At 44.2% G+C, this 15,032-nt stretch overlaps 1 pseudogene; it reads right to left on the reverse strand.

Moving 5' to 3' along the window:
- Window positions 1-4,660: 4,660 nt before the first annotated feature.
- LOC124617016 lies at window positions 4,661-4,778 on the reverse strand (annotated as a pseudogene).
- Between the last annotated feature and the right edge of the window lie 10,254 nt (window positions 4,779-15,032).

Here is a 15,032-nt window from a genome sequence, read left to right on the forward strand (position 1 = left end):
GCAGTACTACTTGTTATTGCAATTTCTTTCTCCATTTGTCCACGCCATAAGCGGGAGAGGAGCGTCGTCTCTCCGAAGGGCACTTCTTGTCTATGTTGTGGGTTCGTGTTTACTTCGTTACGTCTAATTATACTACATACGTATGTTCATTTATGTTATTATACTTTACGTTTTACACAGGTTGCACATTACGTAATTACAGGCACAAGCATAGTGTCGCGTTTCCTTTCAAAAGGCTAGCGAGATACTGACATCCAGTTATAGTGACTTTTCCACAAACAAGGCCTTCTTGTACATAGTCATAGTAATGCAGTCAAGAAGAACGGAATGGTTAGCGACGTTTTCGTTGGTGTGGAAGGTCCGGGGATCAGTTCTCGACACCTCATTAGATTTTTCTGAGGTACGGAGGTCCAGAATGGGCTACGCACAGCCTCGTGTGCTCAAATGAGAGCTGCTGGAAAAAGAAGCAGCACCAAGATCAGGATTCATCTAATGGCAATCCGGATTGGAGGGACTGGTGACACGCTGACCACAAGACCCACCAACGTAGTTCGCTCCTTGTACTGATCTGTTGGCAACAATCGGCCGTTCGGTACGGGAATAATGCAAAACGCCTGAGTGGTGTTCGCGGTTTACAAGAAGAAGGAAGAACCTCCTGCATGTTCAGTAAGGCTACCGTTTGCGACGAGTAACTGACTTCATAAGCGGAATCCTGTGAGGGAATGGCTGAAGACCTACCTTTTTCGGTCAGCACAAGACAAAAGGCTTCTTCCGACCTGTAACAGACGTGCCCGACCATTTCCATACTGTACGAGTATTGAAGTGAGTGCGGTTGTAGCAAAGCACATATTGACGAAACTGGAAGGACAGTAAAACAACATGCCAACGGACATGAATGTTACACACGTTTTAAGACAAACGGTAAAATAAGCGGTAGCGCAGTATCAAGAAGAGTTTGACCATCTGTTACAGATGGACTTTCTGCCAAACCCGCTCTGTAGCCTAATTAATAATCGCTTCAGTTCAATAAGGCAATTAAACCTAATCCCAAGTAATCAGGAGAGTATGCAGATAATTAAAGTAAATACCAGTGGCTGCAAAACTAACTAGTACTTCTTGTTTCATTTATCTCTGTGGCGGGAGGAAATTTCTAATTTTTTTGTCGAGCTGACTCTGCTTTCTGGCTGTGGGAACATGAATTGCTACAGGGGTAAAATGGCAAGCGCATCCTAAATGTGTTAGCTCTGGAAGCCAGGGCCCACGGCAGGACGGGTTCTGGGACGGCGTTCCGTGCCAGTGTTGTGGGCAGTGGGAGACCTGAGGGCCGAACAGTCCAGGTTGTAAAACTGCATTCAGAAAAGCAGTCGAAAGAATGCTTTCCAAAAGTGAAGGTCTAAGGGATGAGGTGACACGCCACGCTCTGAGGAGCTCACTTTTGCGCCAAGGTCTCTCCAAGCATTTAATGTTGTTGTGGTCTTCAGTCCTGAGACTGGTTTGATGCAGGTCTCCATGCTACTCTATCCTGTGCAAATTTCTTCATCTCCCAGTACCTACTGCAACCTACATCCTTCTGAATCTGCTTAGTGTATTCATCTCTTGGTCTCCCTCTACAATTTTTACCCTCCACATTGCCTTCCAATACTAAATTGGTGATCCCGTGATGCCTCACAACATGTCCTACAAACCGATCCCTTCTTCTAGTCAAGTTGTGCCACAAACTCCTCTTCTCCACAATTCTATTCAATACCTCCTCATTAGTTACGTGATCTACCCACCTTATCTTCAGCATTCTTCTGTAGCACCACATTTCGAAAGCTTCTATTCTCTTCTTGTCCAAACTATTTATCGTCCATGTTTCACTTCCATACATGGCTACACTCCATACTAATACTTTCAGAAACGACTTCCTGACACTTAAATCTATACTCGAAGTTAACAAATTTCTCTTCTTCGGAAACGCTTTCCTTGCCATTGCCAGTCTACATTTTATATCCTCTCTACTTCGACCATCATCAGTTGTTTTGCTCCCCAAATAGCATAACTCATTTACTACTTTAAGTGTCTCATTTCCTAATCTAATTCCCTCAGCATCACCCGACTTAATTCGACTACATTCCATAATCCTCATTTTGCTTCTGTTGATGTTCATCTTATATCCTCGTTTCAAGACACTGTCCATTCCGTTCAACTGCTCTTCCAAGTCCTTTGATGAAGCATTTAATTAATGCCAAAAAAATTTTCAGAGCAGATGTGATTAGTTTCCCAGATAATGAAAGGAGTAGGAGAACGACAACCATAAGTACCTACATGCACGAAGTCTCATTGGCGGAGACACGAGAAGGGGCAATGAGTGGAAGTAATGTTCTCGCTACTTCTCAGCTCCAGCACTCAACTGGTTAACAATGAATAAATTATGTATGGAACGGAGCGGAGGGTGCTGGCTCACTAGGAGAGATTCAGTTGGTTGGTGCTCGCAAGATCTGCTGCTGTTTGCTAATCTAAAGCATGTTTAGGCAAAAAGGAAGAAAACGAGGAGACAAGGGACGTTCTAGACAGGAGCGATGAACGGAAAGTCTTCTTCTGAGGCTTCGGGAGAGAACACATCGTTCCAGTTATCCAGACTCATGCTCACAGACGACGAGCAGGATTTTCATCTAGCACAGCTGTCATTCTCTGCCTCTGATTGTGTAAAGTATGATAAACACGTGCAGCACAGACAAAGGACAATTGTAGCCGGTTCCAAAGTCCATTGATTCGAGTGTGGTTTTGGTAATCTACACTCATTCATGCAATCAAATAGTTCAGCTGAGTATGCGCTCAGGAAAGGGAACTGAAGACAGACAGACACTCTTGCGTGGTACTTTTGAACACTTTTTTCCGAAAACTGTCTTGAGCAGCTTGTTCGACAGCCCACACTCAACGGAAATATCTTAGACCTTGTAGATACAAACAGGAGAGAAGTTACCGACAGCGTCGGTACAGAGATGGGGATCAATGATCATGATGTTACCATACCGACCGTGGTCACGAAAGTTAATAAATCAGTCGAGAAGGCTAAGAGAGTATTTTGCTAGAGAAAGTAGATAAACAGTTGTTAGCATGTCAGACAATGAACTGCAATCATTTAGTTCCAGTTCGATGGACATAAACGAATTTCGGGCAAAGTTAAAGCAAATTGTAAATCGTGCTCTGGACAAGTATGTCCTAGTAAGTGGATTAAGGACGGAAACGACCCATTGTGGTTTAGCAGCGAACTTTGGAAAACGCTGAGGAAGCAAAGATAGTTGCACTGTCGCTTCAAAAGAGGTCGCGGAAATGACTACAGGCGGAAATGAATAAATATTCGTGTTTCTGTGAACAGATCTATGCGCGGAGCACACAATGATTACCAACTAGTATGATACTAGCGAAATATCTGGTCGAGACCCTGAGAAAATCCTGGTCCTATGCAAAATCGTTAAGCGGGTCGATGGCTTCCATCCAGGCACTCGTTAACCAGTCTGGTGTGGCAGTAAAAGAGAGCAAAACGAAAACCGAAGTTTCAAATTTCACGTGTAAGAAATCGTTCACTCAAGATAATCGTACAAACATGCCGTCGTTTGACCATCGCACAGACTCCCGTATGGACGACATTTTAATAGGCATCCCTGGCGTAGAAAAACTACAAAAAGAGTTGAAAATAAACAAGCCGCCAGGTCCGGATAGAACTCCAGTCCGGTTCTGCAAAGAGTACTCCACTTCACTCGCCCCTTTCTTAGCCTTCACGTATCGCGAATCTCTCGTCCTGTCCAAAGTTCCAAGCAGCTGAAGGAAGCGCAGGTGACTCCTGTGCGTAAGAAGGGTGAAAGAAAGGACACGCATAATTACAGACCAATATCCTTAACGTCGATTTGCTGCAGAATTATAGAACATATTCTGAGTTTGAATGCAATACATTTCCTAGAGAACGAAAAGCTTATGTTCACGAATCAGCATGGTTTTAGAAATCATCGCCCGTGTGAAACTCAGCTTGCTGTTTTCTCACATGATATACTCCGAACTATGGATGAAGGACAACAGGCCGATTCAATATTTTTAGAATTCCGAAAAGCATTTGAGACGGTATCCCACTGCAGAATGTTAACGGAGGTGCCTGGATATGTGAGTGTGTCGAAGACTTCTTAAGTGATAGAACCCAATATGTTTCGTCGACGGCGAGTTTTCATCGGAGGAGTATCTTCAGGAGTGCCACAGGGAAGTGTGATAGGACAGTTATTACTTTCTACATACATAAATGATCTGGCGGACATGGTGGGCAACAATCTGCGGTTGTTTGCTGATGGTGGCGTAAGCGAAGGCGTCGAAGTTGAATGACTGTAGGAAGATACAAGATGACTCTAGTTGGTGTGATGAATGGGAGCGGGCTTTAAATGTAGAAAAAGGTAAGTTAATTGCAAAATTTACTTCAAACCACTAAAAGCACTCTGTCGTCAGGCCACAAGTGGCCCATCGGGACCATCCGACTGCCGTGTCATCCTCAGCTGAGGATGCGGATAGGAGGGGCGTGTGGTCAGCACACCGCTCTCCCAGTCGTTATGATGGTTTTCTTTGACCGGAGCCGCTACTATTCGGTCGAGTAGCTCCTCAATTGGCATCACGAGGCTGAGTGCACCCCGAAAAATGGCAACAGCGCATGACGGCCCGGATGGTCACCCATCCAAGTGCCGGCCACGCCCGACAGCGCTTACCTTCGGTGATCTGACGGGAACCGGTGTATCCACTGCGGCAAGGCCGTTGCCTTAAACCACTAAGATCAAGGTAAAATTGATGCTCGGATCTGTGATCTAGAAAATTTAACGCTGATTCTGTATCTACATCCATACTCTGCAAATGACTGTGAAGATAAATTGACAATACTTAACTTTACGTGTTCACAAAGGTGTTTCGCAAGCAAATGGCGACATGCAAATAATCAATGTCCTTTGGTAGATACAATTTCAATGCAAGCAAAATAATACAATTCGTAAGTTACTGCTGTAGCGTTTATATGACGGCTCTACTTCCACTCCGGCCGCGGCGTGGCGCTTGTGTTCTCTTCTTGTAGATGCTGCTCCTGCCTTAGTGTCCGGTTCGTCAGCGTACTTTTGGCTGATGTCTCACAGCCCTCTCTGCACTTCCGTTCTTGATCGTCGTGCCGGCGCTTGACGTTACGCCGGAACACTTACTGTTCCCTCTTGGCCCTTGTACAAATTGTATCTTACCCGTCTTTCCCTGCAGCTCACCGCTATTTTTCTCAGACGTTCGATCATCTTGCACCACTTTACATTCTCGAACGCTATTCCAGAGCGACAAATCCTATGAACGTATTTTGAGTTTCCTTCAGTCTAGCTACTATTATCAACGGCAACGTCAGAATTGCCTCTCTGGTGCCTTTACCTTTCCTAAAGCCAAACTGGTCGTCGTTTAACACATCCTCAATTTTCTTTTTCATTCTTCCATATATCGTTATTGTCAGCAACTTGGATGCATGAACTGTTAAGCTGATTGTGCGATAATTCTCGCACTTGTCGGCTATTGCAATCTTTGGAACTGTGTGGATGATATTTCGAAAAACAGGTGGTGCATCGCCAGACTCATACAACATATATTCCAGACGGCAATGCAATGTGAATAGTCATTTTGATGCCGCTCCCCCCCCCCCCCCACCAACTATTACAGAAATTCTGCTGGAATGTCTTCTGTTTCTTCTGCCTTCTTGGATCTTAAGTGCCGGCCGGTGTGGCCGAGCGGTTCTAGGCGCATCAGTCCGGAACCGCGAGACCGCTACTGTCACATGTTCGAATCCTGCCTCGGTCATGGATGTGTGTTATGTCCTTAGGTTAATTAGGCTTAAGTAGCTCTAAGTTCTAGGGGACTGATGGCCTCAGATGTTAAGTCCCATAGTGCTCATAGCCATTTGAACCATTTTTTTTTTTTTTTTTTTTGATCTTAAGTCTTCCAAAGCGCTTTCAAATTCTGACTCTAATAATGGTTCACCTATTTTTCTATATCGTCTCCTATTTCTTCTTCTATCACGTCATTAGATAAGTCTTCGCCTCATAGAGGTCTTTACCGTACGCTTTCCACCTATCTGCTATCTCCTCTGCATTTAACAGTGCCATTCCAGTTGCACTCTTAATGTAACCACGGTTGCTTTTAATTTCACCGAAGGTTGTTTTTACTTTCCTGTTTGCTGAGTCAGTCCTTTCGACAATCATTTCTTTTTTGTTTTTTCACATTTTTCTTGCAGTAATTTCGTCTTTGCGTCCCTGCACTTCCCTATTTATTTCAGTCCTCACCGACTTGTATTCTTGTATTCCTGAATTTCCCTGAAAATTTTTGTACTTCCTTCGTTCATCGATCAGCTGAAGTATTTCTTAAGTTTTACATGGTTTCTTCGCAGCTATCTCCTTTGTACCTATGTTTTATCTTTCCTACTTCTGGGATTACCGTTTCTAGAGATGTCCATTCCTCTTCAACTGAACTGCCTACTGAGTCATTACTTATTCCAGTATCTGTACTCTTAGAGAATTTGAAGAGTTTCTCTTTATTCCTTAGTACTTCCATGTTCCACTTCTTTGTGCATTGATTCTTCCTGACTAGTATTTTAAACTTCAGCCTACTCTTCATCATTACTAAAGTGTGGTCTGACTATATCTGCTCGGGGGTGATCCTTACAGTCCACTATCTGTAATCTAACCTGAAATTTTATCGTATCTTCCGGCCTTTTTCAAGTATAACTCCTCCTCTCGTGATCCTCGAATACAGTATCAGCCTCTGAAATTTATTGCAGAACTCAATTAGTCTTTCTCCTCTCTCATTCCTATTACCAAGCCTAAATTCTCCAATAACCCTTTCTTCTGCTCCCTCCCCTAGAATTGCATTCCAGTCCTCCATGACTATTAGATTTTCATGTCCCTTCACGTACTGAATTATCCATTCAATATCCTCATACACTTTTATCTTCAGCTTTCGAAGTCTGTATGTTTGTCTGAACTACGTTGTCGGTGTTGATTTGTTGGCGATTCTGATGAGATCAACCCTATCACTGAACTATTCACAATAACTCATACTATGATCTACATTCCTGTTTAGAATGAATGTTACTCCCGTTATACCATTTACTCGTGCTGTTGATATTATCTTATACTCATCTAACCAGAAATCCATGTCTTCTTCCCATTTCACTTCACTGAAGCCCACGAAATCTAGATTGAAGCTTAGCATTTCCCTTTTAAGGTTTTGTAGCTTCACTACCACATTCAAATTTCTTACATTCTTCGCCCCGACTGGTAGAGCGTTATCCCTTAGTACGTTATTCAATATCTTTTCAAGGTCACCTTCTCCTTGGCAGTCCACTCCCGGAGATCCAAATAGGAGACTAGTCTGGAATATTTTTCCAATGTATAAGACATTTTTTTTAATTACAGGTCACAAGACCTGTGGATACACTAATGCAGTGGTTTCCATTGCCTTCTGCTTCCTCATGCTGTTGATCATTGCTGATTCTTCCACCTTCACGCAAGAGAATGCCCTGAAGCTCTGTTTGCTCCTCCGCCCTCTTTGCCAAAGCCGTTGGCTGAATGAGGCTGACTTCTTAGGCCCGAAGCCTTCGGCCGCCATTGTTGATGATTTTCATAAAACTTAAGCGGTGGTGGGGCTCGAATTCGGAACTGAGGACGTTTTGATTGCTAACTAAAGACGCTACCACTGGACTACGGGTGTCAGAAAACAAATTTTGATTTTGTGTGGGACCCAACTAACGTACGTTGATCTACGAAAGAATCCAGTTCTTGAATACAGCTACATATTAAAACACGATATTAAAAATATACAGACAGACATTAATTACTACTTGCATGTATCTGGCGAGAAACCGAGTGTGTCCACCAGGTAGCTTGCGACTCAAGGAACTACTCGTAACAATCACCATTATATGAAGTTTACATTGTTGAGGCTCGCGTTCTCCATTCCATTGTTAACGAATTTTTTCTGTAATAACACTGCACGAACTGTACTAAGCGAAAATGGCCCATGAAGGGCGGGGGACGTTCGTATTTCACAAGGTCTTACTGTAGTTCACGACAGTTTCATTTTTGGAGGTATTGTTCTGGAAATGTGATCAGTTACTTCTTCTTCTTAAAATAGCGCCTGGTAGCGAAGGTTGGCGATCCAAATAGCCAGTTCGAACTTCAGAGTACAGCAGGGAAAGCTCCTCCTGATGTACTACTATCTTCTAAAGTAATTCACCTACGATTTTGTGCGTCTTTCTGTGGACCTGTTACCAAGTATCTTTCTTGCCCCTCGTAATAACTGTACACTGAGGTGACAAAAATCATGACATACTTCCTAATATTGTGTCGGACCTCGCTATACCCAGTGGCCGGTCGGTGTGGCCGAGCGGTTCTATGCGCGTCAGTCTGGAACCGCGCGACCGCTACGGTCGCAGGTTCGAATCCTGCCTCGGGCATGGATGTGTGTGATGTCTTTGGGTTAGTTAGTTTTAAGTAGTTCTGAGTTCTAGGGGACTGATGACCTCAGATGTTAAGTCCCATAGTGCTCAGAGACATTTGAACCATTTATACCCAGTGAAGTGCAGCGAGTCGACGTGACGTGAACTCAACATTCAACAAGTCCTTGGAAGTCGCCTGCTGAAATATTGGACCATGCTGCCTCTATAGCCGTCCATAATTGCTAAGGTGTTATTGGTGCAGGATTCCGTGCACGAATTAACGTTTCGATTATGTCCCATAAATGTTTGATGAGATTCACGTAGGGCTATCTGAGTGGCCAAATCATTCAACTGAAGTATCCAGAAAGATCTTCAAACCAGTCGCCAACAACTGTGGCCTAGTGACATGGCGCATTGTCGTGTGAACATGAAGACCATAAATGGCTAGTAGCCGAACATGACTATTACCAGTCAGTGATCGGTTCAACTGGACCAGGAACCCCAGTTCATTCCTTAGAAACACAGCTCACACCATTATGGAGCCACCAACAGCTTGTACAATACCTTGTTGACAGCTGGGTCCGTGGCTTCGTACGATCTGCGTCACACTCGAACCCTACCATAAGCTCTTACTAACTTAAAAGGGGCATATCTGATGAGGGTATAGTTTTGCGGTCGTCTAAGGTCCAACAGATACGGTCACGAGGCTCGGAGAGGCGCTCCACGCGATGTCGTGCTGTTAGCAAAGGCGCTCGCATCGGTTGTCTGCTTCCATAGCCCACCAACGCCAAATTTTGAAGCGCTGTCCTAACGGATACGTTCGTCGTTATGCCCCACAGTGAGTTCTGTGGTTACTTCACTCATAGTTGCTTGTCTGTTAGCATGACAACTCTACGCAAACGCCACTGCGCTCTGTCGTTAAGTGAAGGCTGTCGGCCACTGCTTTCTCCGTGGTGAGAGGCAATTCCTAAAACTTGGTATTCTCAGCACACTACTGACACTGTAGATTTCGGAGTACTGAATTCCTTAACGGTTACTGAAATGAAATCTTCCATGCATCTAGCTCCAACTACTGTTTCATGTTCGAAATCTGTTAAGTCCCGTCGTGTGCCCGTAATCACGTCGGAAACCTTTTCAGATGAATCGCCTGAGTGCAAATGACAGCTCCGCCAATCCACTGACATTAGTATAGGTGTTTATCGCTGTCCAATGACTTTTCTTCAATTCAGTGTACTTCTCAAGAATTGTGTCTTTCTTTGTGAGGTATCCTATGACCACAATACCACTGAGCCACAGCTGGAATCGTTCACCATACAGATATGTGGGTATTTGAAAGTTCACATGGGTTCAACGTTGATAATGCAGGTAGGGGACCTCCTTTAATTGGTCTAGAAAGGAGATTGCTGACAAAACAGCAGTTCAAAATGGTTCAAATGGCTCTAAGCACTATGGGACTCAACATCTGAGGTCATCAGTCCCCTAGACTTAGGACTACTTCAATCTAACTAACCTAAGGACATCACACACATCCATGCCTGAGGCAGGATTCGATCCTGCGACTATAGCAGCAGCGCGGTTCCGGACTGAAGCGCCTAGAACCGCGCGGCCACAGCGGCGGGCCAAAACACTAGTGCGATGATGCAAGAAGAGATACTGAACATAGACAAAGAGGGAGAGCACGAATTATTATACGTTTCTTTGGCTCAACGTGGGGTGTACAGGGATGTGTAACGAAAAACCTCAAACGCCAAGCGTCTGAAGACAAACGCCAGCTACGGCCGCTTACTAAATTTAAAGAATGGTTATTAAGTGAGACATCTAGATATGTAGACGCTACAATTCCGTACGTATCGCTACTGTATGGCTCATGATGTGAGCATTAGATGAGTTACTGCGCGCACAGAGGCATCTAGCGCTCATTCTTGCTGCGATGCATATGAGAATGGTACGGAAGAAACCCTGATACTGGCTGCAATGGGGAGTAACCTCTGACATGCACTTCGCAGTCGTTTGCAGAGTATGGATGTAGATACAGAAGCTTCGTTAAATTTTCTAGATCGCAGATCCGAGCATCAATTTAACCTTGGGCTTAGTGGCTTAAAGTAAAAGGCAGCTATTCAGTGAGCTGGTTCCATATGGATGGAGAAGGTCACTGGACGAATGGAATGAAGCACCAGACTCACAGCCTGTCATGCAGTCCTCAGATTGAAAAACTGGTTGTTCCAGTAAATGGCGCCCGAGGAGATGCTTGTTCTTGAATTGAAAAAACAAGCTCTGCTCCTCTGATGGAACCGCTTTTCCGTCAAGTCGCGTTGACGAGAACCACTGCGGTTAGTTGGAGTCAACCACTACCCTCCTTACAGGACACATCAAACGGGAGGGGTTATTAACTTGAGAAACCTGCAAATTTAAACGCGTGACGTTTTTCATATGAATGAACGGAATGGTACTCGTAACTTCAGTGGAGGACAAAGGTTGAATTGGGATCAGCGAACCTGTTTTGTATGCTGTTGACCTCAGAAAGGAAAAATGAAATTTTTTTCTAATGACTTGTTGAACAGTCAACGGCTGTGTAACGGCGGCAACGACAAGTAAGAAGCAGCAAAGCGATGTGCTGTAACTAAATTCATGGAATACAGTTTTAATATACGTGTTAAAAGAGACGAGCATTCATTGATGGGGAAGAGGAGTGAAACTGTATCAAAACAAGGAAGAAGATTATTTAATGGAAAAGAACCGTAACATACTTGTTAGGATTAAATGTTTATCTGAAATACCTTTGCATGGGAATACCGCTGTAAATTTCTCTTAGTGAAACGAAACAAAAGTTTGTTGTAAGATTAAATGTAAGGGTGGAGTTAATTTATCATCAAAACTAATCTGTTGATGATTGTATGTGCACCAAATGTGGTCAAAATTGAGGACAGTGTGCGCACTGAGAAGTGCCGCGAATTAAATTTCTATATGGAATACCTTTACATCTGAACTCCGTTATAAACATCTATTTGATGCAAGAAACAGAATTTTGTCACAACAATATAACTGATGCAAGAGTCAGATTAATTTACAGACGAGTGCGTTAAACGTGGCGATAGTTTACGATAATGTGATCAATCAGTTATTATTGGTTTTCTGTAATGGAGTCTAACGTATGCTGTCGGACATGAATGACTGCTCGGAGGAAAGTGTATTCACGGCAGTGCGTTATACTAAATATTGATTCTGATGTACTAAGAAGAAAATATGATGGTTTAGGAACACAGTCCCGAACTGTTGACGACTTGATGGGAAAAATACCACTGCAAAGCGCAAACGAATGCTAATGAAACACCGCCGAGCTGAAAACTGCAGGCCTTCACAGAAAAAGGAAGGAAAAATCTATGAGGTGTCTTTCACATACATACGCGGTACATCATATATCTACCTTTGCAGAATAGCTGCCAGTCGTGAAATGAGCACTTCTGCTTCATCGATTGTTATGTACATTATTTCATTGCAGCCCAATAACTTCTGTTGTCGTCACATCTTGGTTGTACTGCCGTTGCGTGCTTTTCTTTCATATATAGCACGGTTGTTAAACTGGGCAGCACCGTTTCAAAATACATAAAAACGTGAAGCGTTGTCACAGATAATCTTCATTCAGCGAAGAATTCTCAGCAGAGACAGAGATGATAATCTACAGGCTTGAATCTTACAAGAAGCGGCGGAGCAATCGCTTTCGTGAGGGTGAGTTTCGTTTTGTCATAATTAAAAATTATTTGATAGCACTCCTTAATTTCTTGGGCTTGGAATCTTAGCTGTATCAGGATAGAGCTGTATTAGTATGGTTAAGTCAAAAAGTCAACAGAACTGTGCAATGATAACTGGTCATACTTCCCCAGCCCATTTACACCGACTTAAAAGCTGCTCAAATTTCGCAGTGACCGTTTAACTCGCTATAAGTATGGTTATAATGGCGTTAAAAGGCCTTACCTTTTACTATCCTAGTAAGAAGAATTGGTTTCGTTGTGCCGACAGATTGCTCCAAGCAGCTTAAATGATTTTTCTGTAAGAGTAATTGGAGGATTTCATGATTTACTGGTATAATTTCAGACTCTACTTCTTAGTACATGGACTGAGCTAGATTAAGTACAATAATTTCGGCAATGAAATACGAGGCGATTAATATGTAAGACTGGTTGTTCATTGTAAATTGTAATATTAAGTACTCTGCTTGTTGATATTGTTGTTTCTAAAGTTCGTGAGCGCTCTGCAGATTCTGAATGTCATACATCGCCGGCAGTGATATAACGCGTTCTATAGCAGCGTTTCATAGCCATCTTGAAAAATTGCAATCGATATCTGGAATGAATCTGGTTGAAAAGTCCTAACAGGTAAATGTAAGACCTTTCGTATGTGTGCAATAAGTGACACAGCTCGTTTGTCGGCTTTTTTTTTCTGATAGGAAAAGAAAGGATGGTCACAGATATCTTTTAGGTTTTGCACTGAATTTGATAATGTTGTCGAATCACTGTGTTAATAAATTATGCTGTAGCAGCATTGCGACATAGTTTTCTAGTACAATAAAACAAAATTCTCCCGGAAAACCTTGAATTTAGAAGTTTTCAAATTAGCAAATAATCGCACTTTCAACTATTTTTAAGAATGAAATTACTGCGTTTTTATTTTCTGGTAACATATATATTTAATCATCGCTCATCCTTAGGGGAATAAAAATATTAATTGCACAACCTCATTCTCCAGGTCGTAAGTACACTCCTGGAAATTGAAATAAGAACACCGTGAATTCATTGTCCCAGGAAGGGGAAACTTTATTGACACATTCCTGGGGTCAGATACATCACATGATCACACTGACAGAACCACAGGCACATAGACACAGGCAACAGAGCATGCCCAATGTCGGCACTAGTAAAGTGTATATCCACCTTTCGCAGCAATGCAGGCTGCTATTCTCCCATGGAGACGATCGTAGAGATGCTGGATGTAGTCCTGTGGAACGGCTTGCCATGCCATTTCCACCTGGCGCCTCAGTTGGACCAGCGTTCGTGCTGGACGTGCAGACCGCGTGAGACGACGCTTCATCCAGTCCCAAACATGCTCAATGGGGGACAGATCCGGAGATCTTGCTGGCCAGGGTAGTTGACTTACACCTTCTAGAGCACGTTGGGTGGCACGGGATACATGCGGACGTGCATTGTCCTGTTGGAACAGCAAGTTCCCTTGCCGGTCTAGGAATGGTAGAACGATGGGTTCGATGACGGTTTGGATGTACCGTGCACTATTCAGTGTCCCCTCGACGATCACCAGTGGTGTACGGCCAGTGTAGGAGATCGCTCCCCACACCATGATGCCGGGTGTTGGCCCTGTGTGCCTCGGTCGTATGTAGTCCTGATTGTGGCGCTCACCTGCACGGCACCAAACACGCATACGACCATCATTGGCACCAAGGCAGAAGCGACTCTCATCGCTGAAGACGACACGTCTCCATTCGTCCCTCCATTCACGCCTGTCGCGACACCACTGGAGGCGGGCTGCACGATGTTGGGGCGTGAGCGGAAGACGGCCTAACGGTGTGCGGGACCGTAGCCCAGCTTCATGGAGACGGTTGCGAATGGTCCTCGCCGATACCCCAGGAGCAACAGTGTCCCTAATTTGCTGGGAAGTGGCGGTGCGGTCCCCTACGGCACTGCGTAGGATCCTACGGTCTTGGCGTGCATCCGTGCGTCGCTGCGGTCCGGTCTCAGGTCGACGGGCACGTGCACCTTCCGCCGACCACTGGCGACTACATCGATGTACTGTGGAGACCTCAAGCCCCACGTGTTGAGCAATTCGGCGGTACGTCCACCCGGCCTCCCGCATGCCCACTATACGCCCTCGCTCAAAGTCCGTCAACTGCACATACGGTTCACGTCCACGCTGTCGCGGCATGCTACCAGTGTTAAAGACTGCGATGGAGCTCCGTATGCCACGGCAAACTGGCTGACACTGCCGGAGGCGGTGCACAAATGCTGCGCAGCTAGCGCCATACGACGGCCAACACCGCGGTTCCTGGTGTGTCCGCTGTGCCGTGCGTGTGATCATTGCTTGTACAGCCCTCTCGCAGTGTCCGGAGCAAGTATGGTGGATCTGACACACCGGTGTCAATGTGTTCTTTTTTCCATTTCCAGGAGTGTAGTTGTTCTGCAGTGGTTTGGAGATCTGTATAATCCATCTGCAAGAGAATATTGCTCGAAATGTGCTTGCATTCAACAGATTGACTGGCAGCAGAATCCCACACTACTGAATTTATCTAGGACTTGTGTCGTAAATACATAGCCCTACAGTTACTTAAGTAAGTCCAACCTTTTTTTTTTCCTTCATTACACCGTGTCTCGGTATTAATCAACATATAAAGCACGTCTTGATAATATGATAATTACGAGTATAATGACACCTTTGTATTAATTACCTATGAAAAGTAACTTTACTCTTTTGATGAATTCCGACTTTCTACCTTCATAGCAACAAATCAGCAACATTTCCGTCAGTAATAAATAAAGGTGTGAAAACAGGGAAGGTA

This window comes from Schistocerca americana, chromosome 5 (genome assembly GCF_021461395.2).
Source record: "Schistocerca americana isolate TAMUIC-IGC-003095 chromosome 5, iqSchAmer2.1, whole genome shotgun sequence".
NCBI lineage: Eukaryota > Metazoa > Arthropoda > Insecta > Orthoptera > Acrididae > Schistocerca > Schistocerca americana.